Here is a 14,541-nt window from a genome sequence, read left to right as displayed (position 1 = left end):
AACAATTGCTCTATGATAGCATGGTTTGTGGAAAAATTTAGTACATTAAAACTATTCTCACCTTCCGTAAGTGTAGCACCATGGGCATTACGTGTGTTCTTAGTAGGAGTAATAGGTGCATTGTGAAGTGATGGTTCTGAATTTGCATATAAGGTTGTGAGTTCCACATTTTCTTCCATGTCATTCTCTCGCTTATGTACATTATCCTACAGAAGGTTAGTCATAGCAAGAGGAATAACAATAGACTCATCCTCTAAATGGTGCACATCAGCATATGAAGTCAAAACAGGAGGTGGATTAATAAAGGTTTCTCGCATAAGAAGTTTCATATCATTCCAAGTTTGAGGTTTATCAGAAGAATCTAAAGACTCCCACCAAGATAAAGTAGAATATTGTAAAACACTAGCTGCATTTGTTATCTTCCTCCTTGGACACATAAAGCGAGTAGCAAATATGTTATCTATGGCAATTTCCCACTCCATGTACTCATCAGCACCTATACCATTATAAGTCAGTGGATACAAACAACATGTCATTGTTAGAAGACAGCAAAAGACAACATAAAAGTATTATCCCTATCAACAACTTAGGTTGTGGACAAGGAAAAATCAAGGCACTCAACTTTCAAGCGTCTTACCACGGTCTTACAAGTATTCTTACCAAAGCAACAGGCGATGTAATCGGTCGGTGACTGTGATACCGTTGTAGCTTGAGTGTAACAGTTGTAAGGCGAACATGTACTTGGTTAGAAGAAAGTGGAGCTTGGACAGACACAATATAGTAGCAAGGAATAGCAAAATTCGCAACTAAATAGCAAAGCTAAATAAGTATCCCAAGTACTTGTCTTAGTTGCTGGCCTACTCATGTTCTAAGTACTAGATGTATCAAGTGATGTGAACAGCAAGAATAAGATTAGAAACAAGATAGAAATCAGCACACACAAACACAGCTCAAATGGTGCTCTCTATGTGCTCCTCTAGATATTGTTCCACTTTTGCCCCTCTCTTTTTTCTATTTTTTTGGGCTGTCGTTGTTTTTTGAGAAATTTCAACTTTTTCTTTTTATTTTTTTGATATTTTTTCTTCACTTCGGAGCACAAAAGAAGTAACCACAGAAAATATAAGCTTAAACAAGTGAAAGACGTGGCCTGTGGAATTTCTAGAAGACGTGCTCAAAATCGACAAAGACCTTGTGACCACGAAAAGAGGATCTTGTGACCACTTTTTGATCAAAATAACTGCGGGGGATGGATGGATCCGAAATTTTTTCTGATCGATTTTGATATATGGATCATCAAAATCCAAGTTCGTATGCAAAAACTAGACCAGTTTTACGAACGCACTTCGAATTAGAGGATAAAACAGAAACAATGCGCGTAAAATTGATCACAGCAGCAAGGATTTGATGGAAACAGTGAAGACAAGTATAACAAAAAAAGATGGCATGGACTAAGATTTGATGAATACACAAGAATCACAGCAAGACTTGAAGGTGTTCACGGATTATGATGAAAAACAAAGAGAAAAAAAACACAAACTAGACTCAAACGAACTAAAATCAGCAACCAGAACTTGACCTAGGGCACAAACTCAACAACGCAAAACAGAGACGAAATTGCACGGCACAATGAGGCTATAGGACAGGGAATATGTGACAATGTATATTTTTTTAGCTTTTTATGGACTATAGGTAATGCAAAAACAGTAACAATCCAAAGAAGAAAATAAAGTTATACCTAACGGGCAACAAGGTCTCTGATACCACTTGATGTAGACTAGGCCCGATCTTCCGAAAGGTATGATAGCGTCGATTGGTGGAGACTCGACGTTCATGATCTAGGCTTCGAACTAAGATTGATTCGGACCCCCACAACCATTACACCACTGCTCCGTTGGTTATCAACCACGCGAACACGATTGACCTCGCCGAGAAGGCTTTCCTGCAAGCGAATCGAGAACACAAGCAAGAACGAGATAAATGCAATCTGAAATTGCAAATAAATATGAGGCTTATGATAATGACAAAGAGTTCAAGTCTTTATTCGAAAGGACTAATCGCCACAGGCGAACAAGATCAAGAACTGGGGCCCTGGTTCACAGCAAGCGGCCTTGGCGGCGACAGTTGCAGCAAAACGACATCTGTTTCATGAGGAAATCAAGAACTAAATAAAACACAAACCCTAAAGAGAGCGACGACTGCTATTTATAGAGTCTTGGGCGTCACCCCCTGGACGCGCCCCCTAATGGGCCCAAACACGATACATGGTCCAACGGACCAAAAGACGGTGTCGCAGCACCCTGATAGATTCTGGACGCTAACTTGTTTTTGACGATTTCCATTGATTCCAAAGGTCTTTTGACGTGAAACCACTTGGATTGGCTTCCTTATCAAATTAGCTTTCCAACCATACGTGGATCGTCGAAAACGGAGTCCGGATACGTCCTGGGTGACTAGTTTAAGACAGACTGGTCCTGGAACCCGAGACAGACTCGAACTTGAGTTGCTTTGGGCCTCCACCTCGGGCACTCGAACCGAATTAGCCTCGGACCTCCTTCTTGACTTGGACACCCTCGCTGATCTCCTTGGTCTCCATATGGTTCTCCAAGCATGGTCATATGTATGGAGGTCATGTCCTCATCACAATCCCTGTTGGGGTTTCAACCTTAAGTAACGCAGTCCCGAAGCCAATTAACATGTCTTTAACTAATGTACTTTCAAGTCGCAAATTGTCCTTGTTGTTCACGAGTGACTTCGCCTAAAATGTGAAAAGCGAACCTTCGGAGGCCTTCAGTGAAGCTAAGGAACGAAGCCGAGGGTGAAAATACAAAGTTGGGGATAAAGGACCGAAGGTGATCGACCCACTTCGCAGAAGAGCGAAGCCAAGGGCGAGTGGAACCAAGCCAACATGAGTTAGGCCCGCAAAGGCTCATCTTGTCTGGCGAAGCCATGCGGACAATGTAGAAATGTTGTTGCAATTATGATGACCAAACTGTCCTTCTGAACAGAGAAGGCTAGTTTTGAATGTAATACCTGATTCATCAGGGTAAAATGATTATTGTAATAGGACTATTGAAGACTCCACCCCCTATAAATACCCCCTGACATGTACTTTTTCTGGACATGAAATTTTTATCTAATAGAATTAAATCACTCTTTGATGCTTGTGTGATTGTTCACCAACAATCCTGATATTACATATCATCACCAATGTACCGTAATGCCGCCACAGTTGGTGTGGTAGCGACATAGACAACGAGGCTGAAGTAGGGACTAAAGGTTGTAAATGGACGAGCTAACAACCCCACAGTCATAACATAACGGTTGAAGCTTGCGGAGGCTGTGGCTGCAGCAAAAGCCGAAGAGGTTGCATAAGCAACAAAGTGCTCCCTCCGTCTAGAAAAAATGCAATTCTCGCATTTCGAAAAACTATTTTAAATTTAACCAAAGTTACAAGAAAAATACTAACATTTGTGATAAAAAAATAAATATCATTAGATTAATTATAAAATATATTTTCATAATAACCTAATATAAAAACATAAATATGAATATTACTTCCTATAAATTTGATCAGACTTAAACTACTTTAACGAGTATGGAAGGAGGGAGTAGTACTTTGTGACTACGCGGAAACCTATGTTGCAAGAAAGAAAAACAGAAAAATCTGCCTGGAGCAGCTGCATCTCCCCACAAAAGAGAGCAATAGCAGGAAATGAAAAGATTCTTTTGTGCAGTAGTCTGAGGCCGACGGATGACCACAACGTGGGGTGGAAGTGGAACCTACACAGTCACCACATGTGTAGCATATCTCGGCATCGCCATCGGAGATGCCGCTTCGGACCGCGGCCACATGGGGCGTCGGGCGCTTTTGCTTGTTCCATCCAAAAGTTGGCAACCGCGCGCAAGAGTTGGCGGGAGCACGCGCCTGTTGTTCCTTAGAAAAGGCGCTCGAACACACGAGGTGCGAGGCGAGGGCGACGATGGCCGCGCCAGTTCGGAACATGCATGCCCGGTCGTGGTCGCAACCGTACGCGCCTAAAAAAGCTTCGCCATTTTGTATCAGGTGGCGGGCGAGTCTCGCCTTCCTCAGTTCTACCGCTCGCCCAATGATGACCGTCGTCGATCTATAAAGGTCGACGAGGACAATGTCCAAACGCGCCGGCAAAGACTGGCCAGGTTTCTTTGATGTAAAGGCCCTGAGATTAGCGAGACGTCAGACGTGAACAAAGCAACGCGTCCTGATATTTATCGCTGTCACGTCTGCTAGGTTCTGGAAGTACGCAAGTGTAAAGTTACTGGCACAACATTTTGACGCCGCCACCTCGGTTGGGAATTGAATCCTTGGCTGTGATAGCAAGAATTCGTGGAGCCATAGGATTGACCAAGCGCCAAGAGCCAGACGTCCCTATGATCGAATCGAGCTCGAGCCACGTCAGAGCAGAGTCCCGTCCAAGGGACGGGCACTAGGAAGCTTCCTGGCAGGTGCGGGCGAGAGGGCGGGGAGTGAATTGTCGAAAGCTCCACACCGCGTCGCCGCCACACGCCACTGCCTCTTTTGGATCGCCAGACAGAGGATGTGAGAATTTGCTCGAAAATGCCTCCGGACGAATGGCTGCTGCGGCGCGGTCTTCGAATTTTGCTGCTGCTCCGAATGTCTCGATGGTTTGGGGACGAATGGCCGCTAGTGGCTTCGGTCTTCGCCACGGACGACAGAGGAATGAATATCAGGTGACGGTAGCCACCACGCCGCCCCAGCATCGCTCGCTCCACCACAGATGGCAGATCCTTGTGGTCGTGTCCGATTTGGATGGCTAGTGGTAGATGCTCGCGTGAGCACGTACAGTAGAGCACAGTACAGGAGAGGAGAGCAGCCAACGCAGTCGCACGCAGCCATTCATTCGTTCACGCCGGCTCGCGACGTCGAGCGGAACAGTGCGAAGCACGGGCCCGAGCGGTGAGGTCAGATCGACATCGGGGGCACACCACAAACACGCCACGCAGTCGGCGGCCCCAACATCCGTACCGTACCCGGCGCGGGCGACACGTAGCAGTACGTCCAAGTCCAGGGCGGTACTGGCAGGCAGCCGCGGAGGGAGCGAGCGAGCTGCAGTTGCTTTCCGTGGCCATAAAGGTTCGCAGTTACTTGCGTGCGTGGCCAAACCGGGCCAAGACAACACAGCGGGCGGGCCGCTAGCTCAGCTGGCCTGGCTGGCTGTACCAACCCAGACGGCCGAACCAATGACCGGGCCCCCACCCAGCCCGACGTCGTGCTCGGCCGGATCGGGCGGGGATGGCGAGCGGCCGAGGAAGCTTCGCGGCAGCTTCGTCCGGGGGAACCCCGGGCCCGGAGGTGGGGGCGGCTACGCGACAGTAGTGGCAGGGTCTCATCTCAGGGAGGGGAAAACGACGGCGACGCGCGGGCGTCCCGCGTGGCCCACGCGCCGGACGACCCGCTTGGCGCGAGGCGAGCCGGAGAACGGGAGGCGGGACTGGAGACGCTGTCGCCAGTCGCTCCCCCCGTCACTTCATCGATCCGAGTCCGACCACGACCACGACCACATGCGTGCGTGGGGCCGTGGGGGGCCGGGTGAGGCCAGGCGCCCGCCGGCCCACGCGACGCACGTCCTCACCCTCGGCCTTGTCGGTGGGCACTGGCGTATCCTGCAGTACCGGCCAGCATAGTATTATTTATATTTATTTATATATATATATATATATATATATATATATATATATATATATATATATATATATATCGTGTAGTGTATAAGTATCTATATTATAAAAAAAGAAAAAATGACTTATCTGGTGGAATCTCGATCACGCCACCAAGAAAGGCCCACGCGGTAAGTCCAAAGGACCATGAAACGCCGTGATGGCATGGTCACCTGGTGCCGTCGTGCATACATAGGCAGTTACGCAATCACACTGCCCACGCGAGTACGGGAGACTTGCCTCCTAATTTCCCTAACCTATCCCTAATGGCCTAATCTAATCTTGATCAGAGGCGACGCAGCGAGAGGATGGAACATCGAAGTGATCGAACACGCAGCCTCATATCGTGCCGCCTGAACGGTCACACTAATTAGATTATCAGATAGTCACAGTCTCACGGAGGTTCGTCATCTACTCGTCTTGATTCTTGATTCGTTATTTTGTTTAGATGAAATCCAAAATTGGTTATTCGGTCTCTTGTGTTATTTGTATTTAAAAAAAATTTGTGTACTTCAATAGCAATTTTCAAACATCACAAATAATAAATTGCTTAATTATTTAGTATTGTGTTTAATATTTGTGCTTTTATGAAGATAAACTCGGATGTTGCGGTCATGTTCGCTTAACTTATTAGCCTGGCTTATCAGTCATGGTATAGTGTTTTTCTCTCATAACAAATCAGTGAACAGTACTTTTCAGCCTGGCTTACTTCTAAACGTTCCCTTGATCCGGTCGAACCTATGCTGAAAGAGCAGACTCTTAGCACAGTAATATGGAGTTGTTGTCTTGTATGTCAGCCTTCAATCCTTCTAACTCAAGACATATTTTTTTAAGTTGATGAAGATGATATACTCAAGACATTCATGTCTCTTCGAAAGCGTCGAATAAAATATTTAGAAAAATAATATTATAAGTCTTTGGTACTCTTTTACGCCTATATTTGAATTATTTATAATGTATTTAGTGGATGATTTTAACTTAATCCTTGAATTTACCGAATCATGTTACAATATTTACAATTATTACTAAATTGTATATAAAAATTTTTGAACCGCCTACCCTAAATTATAATTCTAGATTCGCCACCGTTGGTGGGTTGGCTTGGCGCCCGCGCGGCACGGCCCGTGCTTATCATCTTATCTCGGTTCGTCGGCCGCCGCCTCCGCGGCGCGTGGCTGCGGCGCCTTGTCGACCGACGAGGTTTCCGTGCTCTGCTTCTCTTGCCTCGGACTGGGATGCTGCTGCACTGGGCAAAACGGGCGCGGACGGACGTGCCCAACCCATGCGTGGCGGGACTTTTGCTTGCGGTCAAAAACGCCGGCCGGGTGGCGGCGCAGCGGCCGGCGTTCAGTGCATAGTGCACTACAGAGTGCAGTGCAGCCGCCGGCCGGACTATACGTACGGCGGCCCTGAATGATAGGCGCTGTGTGCCTTCCACCACATCGTGGACGTGCTTTTCATCGTCGTCGTGCTGGTCTGCTACACGCGCGACTATGGTTCTGTCCTGCGCTGCTACGAACAGAGCACAATTCGCGTTTGAATTTTGTGCGGCGCGGGCGCGGGGCACCACCACGGTCTTGGTACAGTATACTCCAAAAATATACTACTCCATTCCACGGTTCTTCTTCCGTACTAAAATAACCGTATTTTTTATTTTTCAAAATTTTATTTTTTTTAAGTATAACAAGATCATTATACCTATCTAAATAAGTTTATTTTAAAAATATATTCCATGTTCAATTTAATAATATTTATTGCGAGTCATAAATATTAATAGTTTTTATATATCCAGTCTAGTTTTTAGAGAAATTCTGTTTTTAAGAAACCAGACGTACAACTACTCCATCCGTCCCAAAAAGAATACAATTCTAGCTCTGTCATGTTTTAGTGTCTTAAGCTTGTTCAATTATAACTAAAAATATCAATATTAATGACATGAAATAAATATCATTAGATTAATTATGAAATATAATTTCATACTAAATTGATTTGGAGCCATAAATGTGAATACTATTCGCTAGAAGCTTGTCAAACATAAACCAATAATGTGCTACGGTACATACACAATAGCACTAATCCCTGTTCGCTTGTCTTATAATCCGTACTTTTCAATTTATTTTTTCAGCTTGTTTTTTCAGCCGGAACTGTGTTTTTCTCTCACAACAAACCAGCCAACAGTACTTTTATCTATGGCTTATCAGCAAAGCGAACAGGGCCAATGTGCTCTTAGCAGGTGAAACCTAAGCCAGTTTGAGTCTCGTGGCAGTGGCAGGGAGGGAAGAAGTAAGTATACATTAGCACGACCAGAGGTGGTGCACTTTGATTCAGCAGCCAAAAGGTACTACCAAGGACAAGAGTGCTAGAAAGCTAAATACTCCCTCTATTCTAAATTATAAGTCATTCTAACAATTTTGGAGAGTTAAAGCACTTTAAGTTTGACTAAAATTATAGAGAGAATTATAAAGATTTGTGACATCAAATTGGTATACTATGAAAATATAATTAATGAAGAATCTAATGATACTTAGTTGGCATCATAAATATTATTATTTTATCATATAAATTTGGCTAAACTTGAGATGCTTTGACTCTCTAAGATTCTTGGAATGACTTATAATTTGAGAAGGAGAGAGTAGTAAGATAGAAAAATTGTAAAAAGTATCATATATCTCACACTAGTTTTGATATTCAGCTCATAAGAGATTTTATCTTAATTATGCACCTCTTTTTTTGCAGAAATTACCCCACATGTGCTAAGCTAATTCCTTTTTTTTACCAATGTGGATTGCTAAAGTAGTTTTTATCAAAGTTAGATACTTATAGAAGTTTAAACCCAACCCTTTTTAAGCTTATATGCCAAACAGTCATTAATATAATGGTGTTGGTTATCTCCAAGTTTCATCATAGCAATGTGATGAACATCATCTAAACACCAGGTCAACTCAGCCAATGTGGCTTGTAATGTGGATCATCTACATTGGCCGAGAATGGACGAAATCAGCTAAACACGTGTGGTGGGATAGTTTTCAACAAAGTAGACTAGGCGTTGTGCATTTCCCATAAAATGTGTTGTACGATGATATATCAAAATCCAAGCGATATAGGATGGTATTTACAGACTTTCCTGAAAAAGAGAGATGGTGGAGACGGCGCACAATGTTACTGCTATTAGAGCCGTTTTACATATTTGGATTTCATGGCAACAATGTTACTGAAACAAACGATTGTTTGTTTTCAAACGCGTAGCAATTGATATGGGCACCCTTGTTTTTCTTTGGCCGCTCGCACGAATGGAACTTCATTTTGTTTTTTTTTATAGTATTTTCTTGTACGCTCGATAGGATTTTCCGTTCGTTCTGTACTTCCACTTGGTGTGTCGTCTCTCTGTGTTGATTGTTTTGTGTTCTTGCGCGCGTGCGTGTTTCTAGCATTGAGAAATAAAACCCATGCCAACCAACTGCACCGCACCCCTCTAAAAACAATATAAGCCGGGGGAGAAAAAACTATAGCATTTTCAGCTGCTCTACAGCCTACAGGGAATCAATTTCTCTTCGGCTGATGGTACATGCCGTGAACGTTTTGGGCACATCCACACACTACTGCTACCTACTCCTTGCCGTACTTGTTTGTTTCTTCAAGAAAGATTTAAGCAATCATGCATGTGTAGGCTTGTTGACTTGTTGAGTTCAGAGATGGCTCCGTGATTCCAAATCTTTCCGCCGTACCTGTTCTCTTAACATACTATTCCATATCTGCATTTCAACATGTACTATTTTATATCTTATTATCTGACGACAACAAAATCTTTGGCCCGTTCGGCTGGTGCTCATACGATCGTAGATTATTACTATTGGCTAGTTTGATATGAGAAAAAATATTATTTTGATTAGAAATTTACGATCGTTTACGATCAAGCGAACATGTATTTTTATGTGCTAATCACACCTGCTTTCAAACTGTCTGACGGCAAACAATGGCAACTCCAATCAGCAATTAGAAGCCTCTCGAGACAAAATAAGCCTCCACGCTGCACACGCCGCGATAGGTGACACAGACACGATCCCAACCTCCGAGGCATATCGTCGTCAACGTAAGATGATATACTCCTACGTGCCTAGGAGTACGTATGATTTTGAAAATCTATTCCAAACACGGATGTGCTGGCTAGGGCAAGTCGAAGTGGATAACTATGAAAGAATAGGACGCCCGTGTCAGCATGACGTGGAGTCTTTCATGTCCACGAGTTAACACCTTTTTTTTTTTTTTAGTAATATGCATCGTGGGTACTCGAACTTGTCTTGGGGTACTACTTAGGTCTACAAACTCTTCAATCGTACTTCTGGTATCTTAATGTTGTTTAAGTATGCCACTTAGGTCCATAACTCATCAGAACAAGGTTTTGGCCGACGTGGCGTGGACAGCGTGGCGCAAGCGCACAGGGGGCACGGGCAAGCAGCATGCATGAGCAGCCACATAGGGCACGGGCGAGCATCATGCACAGGAGCACGGCGCAAGCTGCATGCATGAGCAGCCGCACAGGAACATGCACGAGCTACCGCCGTGCAGGCGAGCCCGCGGCTGCGCACAGGCACGCGTGTAAGCCGCCGCCATGCAGGCTAGCACCAGCCGCGCCCGCGCACAGGCGCGCGGGCAAGCCGGCTCCCAAACCGTGCCTGTCACGGGTTGTCGGGGTGCCGCGCTCGCGGTGTCCCCGCCGCCGCTGCTGCCGAGTGCCGGCCGCTGGAGCTGGGCGCAACCGCGCAAAGGTCGTGCTCGCGCAGCGTCGCGGGCCGAGGAGGCGAGCCGCCATGCCTGCGAGGCTCACCGAGGGGGAGGGTGTCGCTGCCGCCGGTTCCTTCCTCTTCCTTCCACCGTTCTGCGCCGTCGGCTCCCGATGCGAATGTGTGTTACGAGCAGCCGGACAGGCACGCGCACCATCCTGCACATGCTCCTCCATAGCGAGTACACGTCGACTGCCAGTCACCTCGCCTGGACGCTCCTCCACCACACCATCCTCTGTGGCAGCGCCGGTGCCGTCCAGACCTTGCTGGCGTCCGGTGCGGACTCCGAAGCTCCCGTGAAGACGTCCAGGAGCAACAGGTCCAGGCCGGTTCACCTCGCCTCATGCCTCGGCCAGCCGAAGATCCTGCAGATACTGGTTGACAGGGGGTTGCGACGTGAACGCGAGGGCAGAGGCCGACGACACCGCTGCCATCCTCTGTTCGCGCCACAAACGCAAGGACTGCCTTGGAGTTCTCGTGTCCGCCGGTACAGACGTCGCGTTGTTAAACTCGGCTAGCGACTCCCCGGCCTCCGTCGCTTCCTCTGGGGGATGGAAGACCCGCTTCGAACGGGCTGTTCTTGGCGCGATTCGGTCTGGGACCATCCCACGCTCGAGCGATCGGAACGTGTTCTCCCGGCTGATGTTCGGCGCACTCTGCGGCAACACGACCGCGATGGAAGTGCTGCTCGCTCAGTCAGGCATGGACGTGGACGAGCAGGATTTGGATGGGTGCTCGCCCATAATGGCTGCTACCAAGATGGGCAACGTGGAGGCCTTCCGCGCCCTCGTATTTGCTGGCGCCAACGTGAAGCTGAGCAACAAGCGTGGCGAGACGGCCATTGGGCTGGCGCAGCAGAGCAAGAAGAGGGACCTCTTCGAGCTGGTCATGCTCGAGTTCGCACTGGAGAAGGGCATGCCTGGAGGATTCTATGCGCTTCACTGTGTCGTGCGGCACCTCGCCAGCACAGGCTGTGACGTGAATATCCTCGACGGCTATGGCTACACCCCGCTGATGCTCGCGGCCAGGGAAGGCCACGTGGGCGTGGGCGAGCTTCTCATCTCCTACGACGCTCACTGCGACCTCCGGACGTCGCGCGGCGAGACGGCGCTCTCCCTGGCGCGAGCAGCGCTGGCCACGGCGGGGTTCAGCAAGACCAAGGACGTGATCATGGATGAGCTGGGCCGGCAGGTGGTCCTCCAAGGCGCGCACGTCAGGAAGCACACCAAGGGTGGGCGCGGGAGGCCTCATGGCAAGTCGCTGTGCATGGTCGCTACGACGGGCGTGGTCCGGTGGGGCGGGTCGAGCCGGCGCAACGTGATCTACCGGGAGGGCAAGGTCGGTGGCAGCTCGGCGTTCCAGCGGCATAGGCAGCGGAAGGGAGACGCGTGTGAGCCGGGTCTGTTCCATGTGGTGACTGCGACAGGGAGGGAGGTGCACTTCGTGTGCCAAGACGGTGAGGAGGCCGCGTAGATGTGGGTGGGGGGCATCAGGGCCGTGACCAGGGCGGCGTTTGGCAAGAGGGGCAAGGAGTGAGTGACGCGTGGCTACTCTCTCCATTAGGCTCTATAGGTTTGCAGCGAGGGCGTGCTTGGTGTGCGCGAGCAAGCAGCTGTCGTGGTCGCGCGGGAAAGCGCCGCCGCCGCCGCAGCAGCAGCAGCAACAACAACACAGGCCGAACATACACGCTGGTAAAGGTGGCTGCTCATGCATGCTGCTCGCTATGTGGCGGATGCTCGTGCATGCTGCTCGCCCGTGCCCCTGTGCGCTTGCGTCACGCTGTCCACGCCACGTCGGTGAAAACTTTGTTCCGATGAGTTATGGACCTAAGTGGCATACTTAAACAATATTAGGGTGCCAGAAGTACGATTTAAAAGTTTGTGAACCTAAGTGACACCACAAGACAAGTTTAAGGATCCACGATGCATATTACTCCCCTTTTTTTCTGTCTCTCTTCGTAGGGCCTTTTACGCTAAACGCACTACAAATTGTGGATCGATAAATTCTAACCTCGGCAACATGTGTCGCTGTAAAAACCATCCATATTGAGCGAGAGACTTGCATAGACTTTTTTCACCATGGGCAACTGCTCAGTTTAGGACACCATTTTGTTGTCTCTGTACATTAAAAAGAGTCTCTGCGTTCTAGTACTAATTGCAATCTCCCAGCAAAAAAGGAAAATGGATCCGCAAAAGAGAGACAGAAAAGGACCAGCATTTACTCATGGTCATGTAGCTGACAGTGGTGGGTCTGGAGTTCTGAACTGGGCCAGCATGCCTTTCGCGGGCCCACATGCGCTGCACAAAAGAGGCATGTCACATGGACCTACTAGAGTCCTGGACCCATGCAAACGGGCCCATTGTGTTCTGGACCTAGATGTCCCAACAAGATTCACTCAACAGTAGTATCAAGATGTTGCTCAAAAAAAAAAAAAAACAGTAGTATCAAGATTTACTCAATCCAGGATTCAACAGGGTAAATAGACGGGGAAAGCAAGAACTAGAGGCAGGAAGCAAGAACAGCAGAGCAGAGGGTTCTGTTCTCGTTCGATGCTTGCCTCCCACGATGCTGATGCTTTTGTAGAGGTGAAGCCCTCTTTTTCTGTCCTAGCCCGCTTAGCAGCCCGTCTGATGGCCTGTTGTTGATTTTTAGTACTTCTCTGCAACTCTGCTGGCACTTGGTACTCAAATCATCCCCATGACAAGGATCCTTATAGAAAATCATTCGTAGACCAAATCAACTGAAACAGAATATACAGTACTGCTGTACTGCATGTCACTGGGAACAAATGTCTTCCCGGATACCTGCAGTCAAAATCAGTACCGCTATTGCAATTGCACACCAAACTACCACCAAAGTATTTACAATTGCCAGATGATGGCATTCACAAACCATCATGTATCCGTAATTCCGTACCATGATGGTCCACTCTATATCAATGCACATTTGACACAGTTTAATCACAATAAATACTCCTTATTACTACCTTTTATAAGTGTCGCATACCTTTTGCATGTTGAAAGGCTATGGTAGGTCAAAAAGCAAGTATTTAGATCTTTTTTATTCTTCACAGGGACATGACTTGTTGGATACCTAGATGACAATAGAAGAAAGTAAAATCATGGTCATTATTTACTTTAAGTGAATGTCATATATGTATAAATATTTCTATGTCAAGATTGAAAGTAAGTGATTATGAAAAGTTACAAAAAAAACCGACATCCAACTTGATCGTGAGAGCTCTGCACTACTGAAAGATGATAGGGAAGGACAACCATAGCATAGATCATACACCTAAACACAAGAGAAAAACTGCAAATAAGATCATAAAATATAGGGAATTTTATGGACCCCTAGAAAAATTCACATTTAAGTCTAACTCCACCTGATACTTTAGTGTTCTGCATGTGACTTTGCATAAAGAGACAACGAGCATGTTTGCTTGTGATTGTTGTAGCAACCGCTACGATTTATACGGTAGCATTCACTCAGCAATAACTGTTGCCCCACCCTTTACAACCCAAGGAGACACAGTTATGGACTGGCCCATCCGTACCAAACACCCCCATCAACGTCATGACTTTTCCTCTTAAAAAAGGTGTATCTAGTGACCCTAGGATCAAGATCAAACGGGTTCATCCTTGCATTGTTCTCTATATATACGGCCCTCCCCTTCCGTCGTCTCTACCTTAACCCTACTCACTCTTCCGCTGCCTCCACCCTACCCACATGTTATCTACCCAAAATTCCTTCAATACAGGATTGATCAATCAACCACCGTCTGCTACACCTATAGCCATCCAAGAGATAGATGATGGTGTCACTCATCGTCGTCTCCCACGATGACTATCGTCTTCTTCACTTGCTACGGTGAGTCTTCCACCTCCAAAATCAACAACCTTTTTTTTTAAAAAAAAAGCACCACTTGGTGCGGCCTTCACAAGAGCCCAGGTGTGGGACGGGGGATTGAACCCCCCACTGGCTTGCTCCTCCCTTGGAGCCTTCACCACTGGTCCAAGCCCATCTAGATCCAATCTCTTGTTTT

The 14,541-nt window shown here is 47.1% G+C and overlaps 2 pseudogenes; one reads left to right on the top strand and one right to left on the bottom strand.

Moving 5' to 3' along the window:
* The first annotated feature begins 10,324 nt into the window (after positions 1 to 10,324).
* On the top strand, positions 10,325 to 12,032 carry LOC136466422 (uncharacterized; annotated as a pseudogene).
* Positions 12,033 to 13,216: 1,184 nt separating this feature from the next.
* The window catches only part of LOC136466415 (uncharacterized), a 42,820-nt pseudogene continuing 41,495 nt past the window's right edge, over positions 13,217 to 14,541 (bottom strand).

The sequence above is a fragment of the Miscanthus floridulus genome, chromosome 1 (assembly GCF_019320115.1).
Source record: "Miscanthus floridulus cultivar M001 chromosome 1, ASM1932011v1, whole genome shotgun sequence".
Lineage (NCBI taxonomy): Eukaryota > Viridiplantae > Streptophyta > Magnoliopsida > Poales > Poaceae > Miscanthus > Miscanthus floridulus.
Note: the sequence above shows the minus strand (reverse complement) of the source record. Positions and strands in the feature narration are given on the sequence as shown.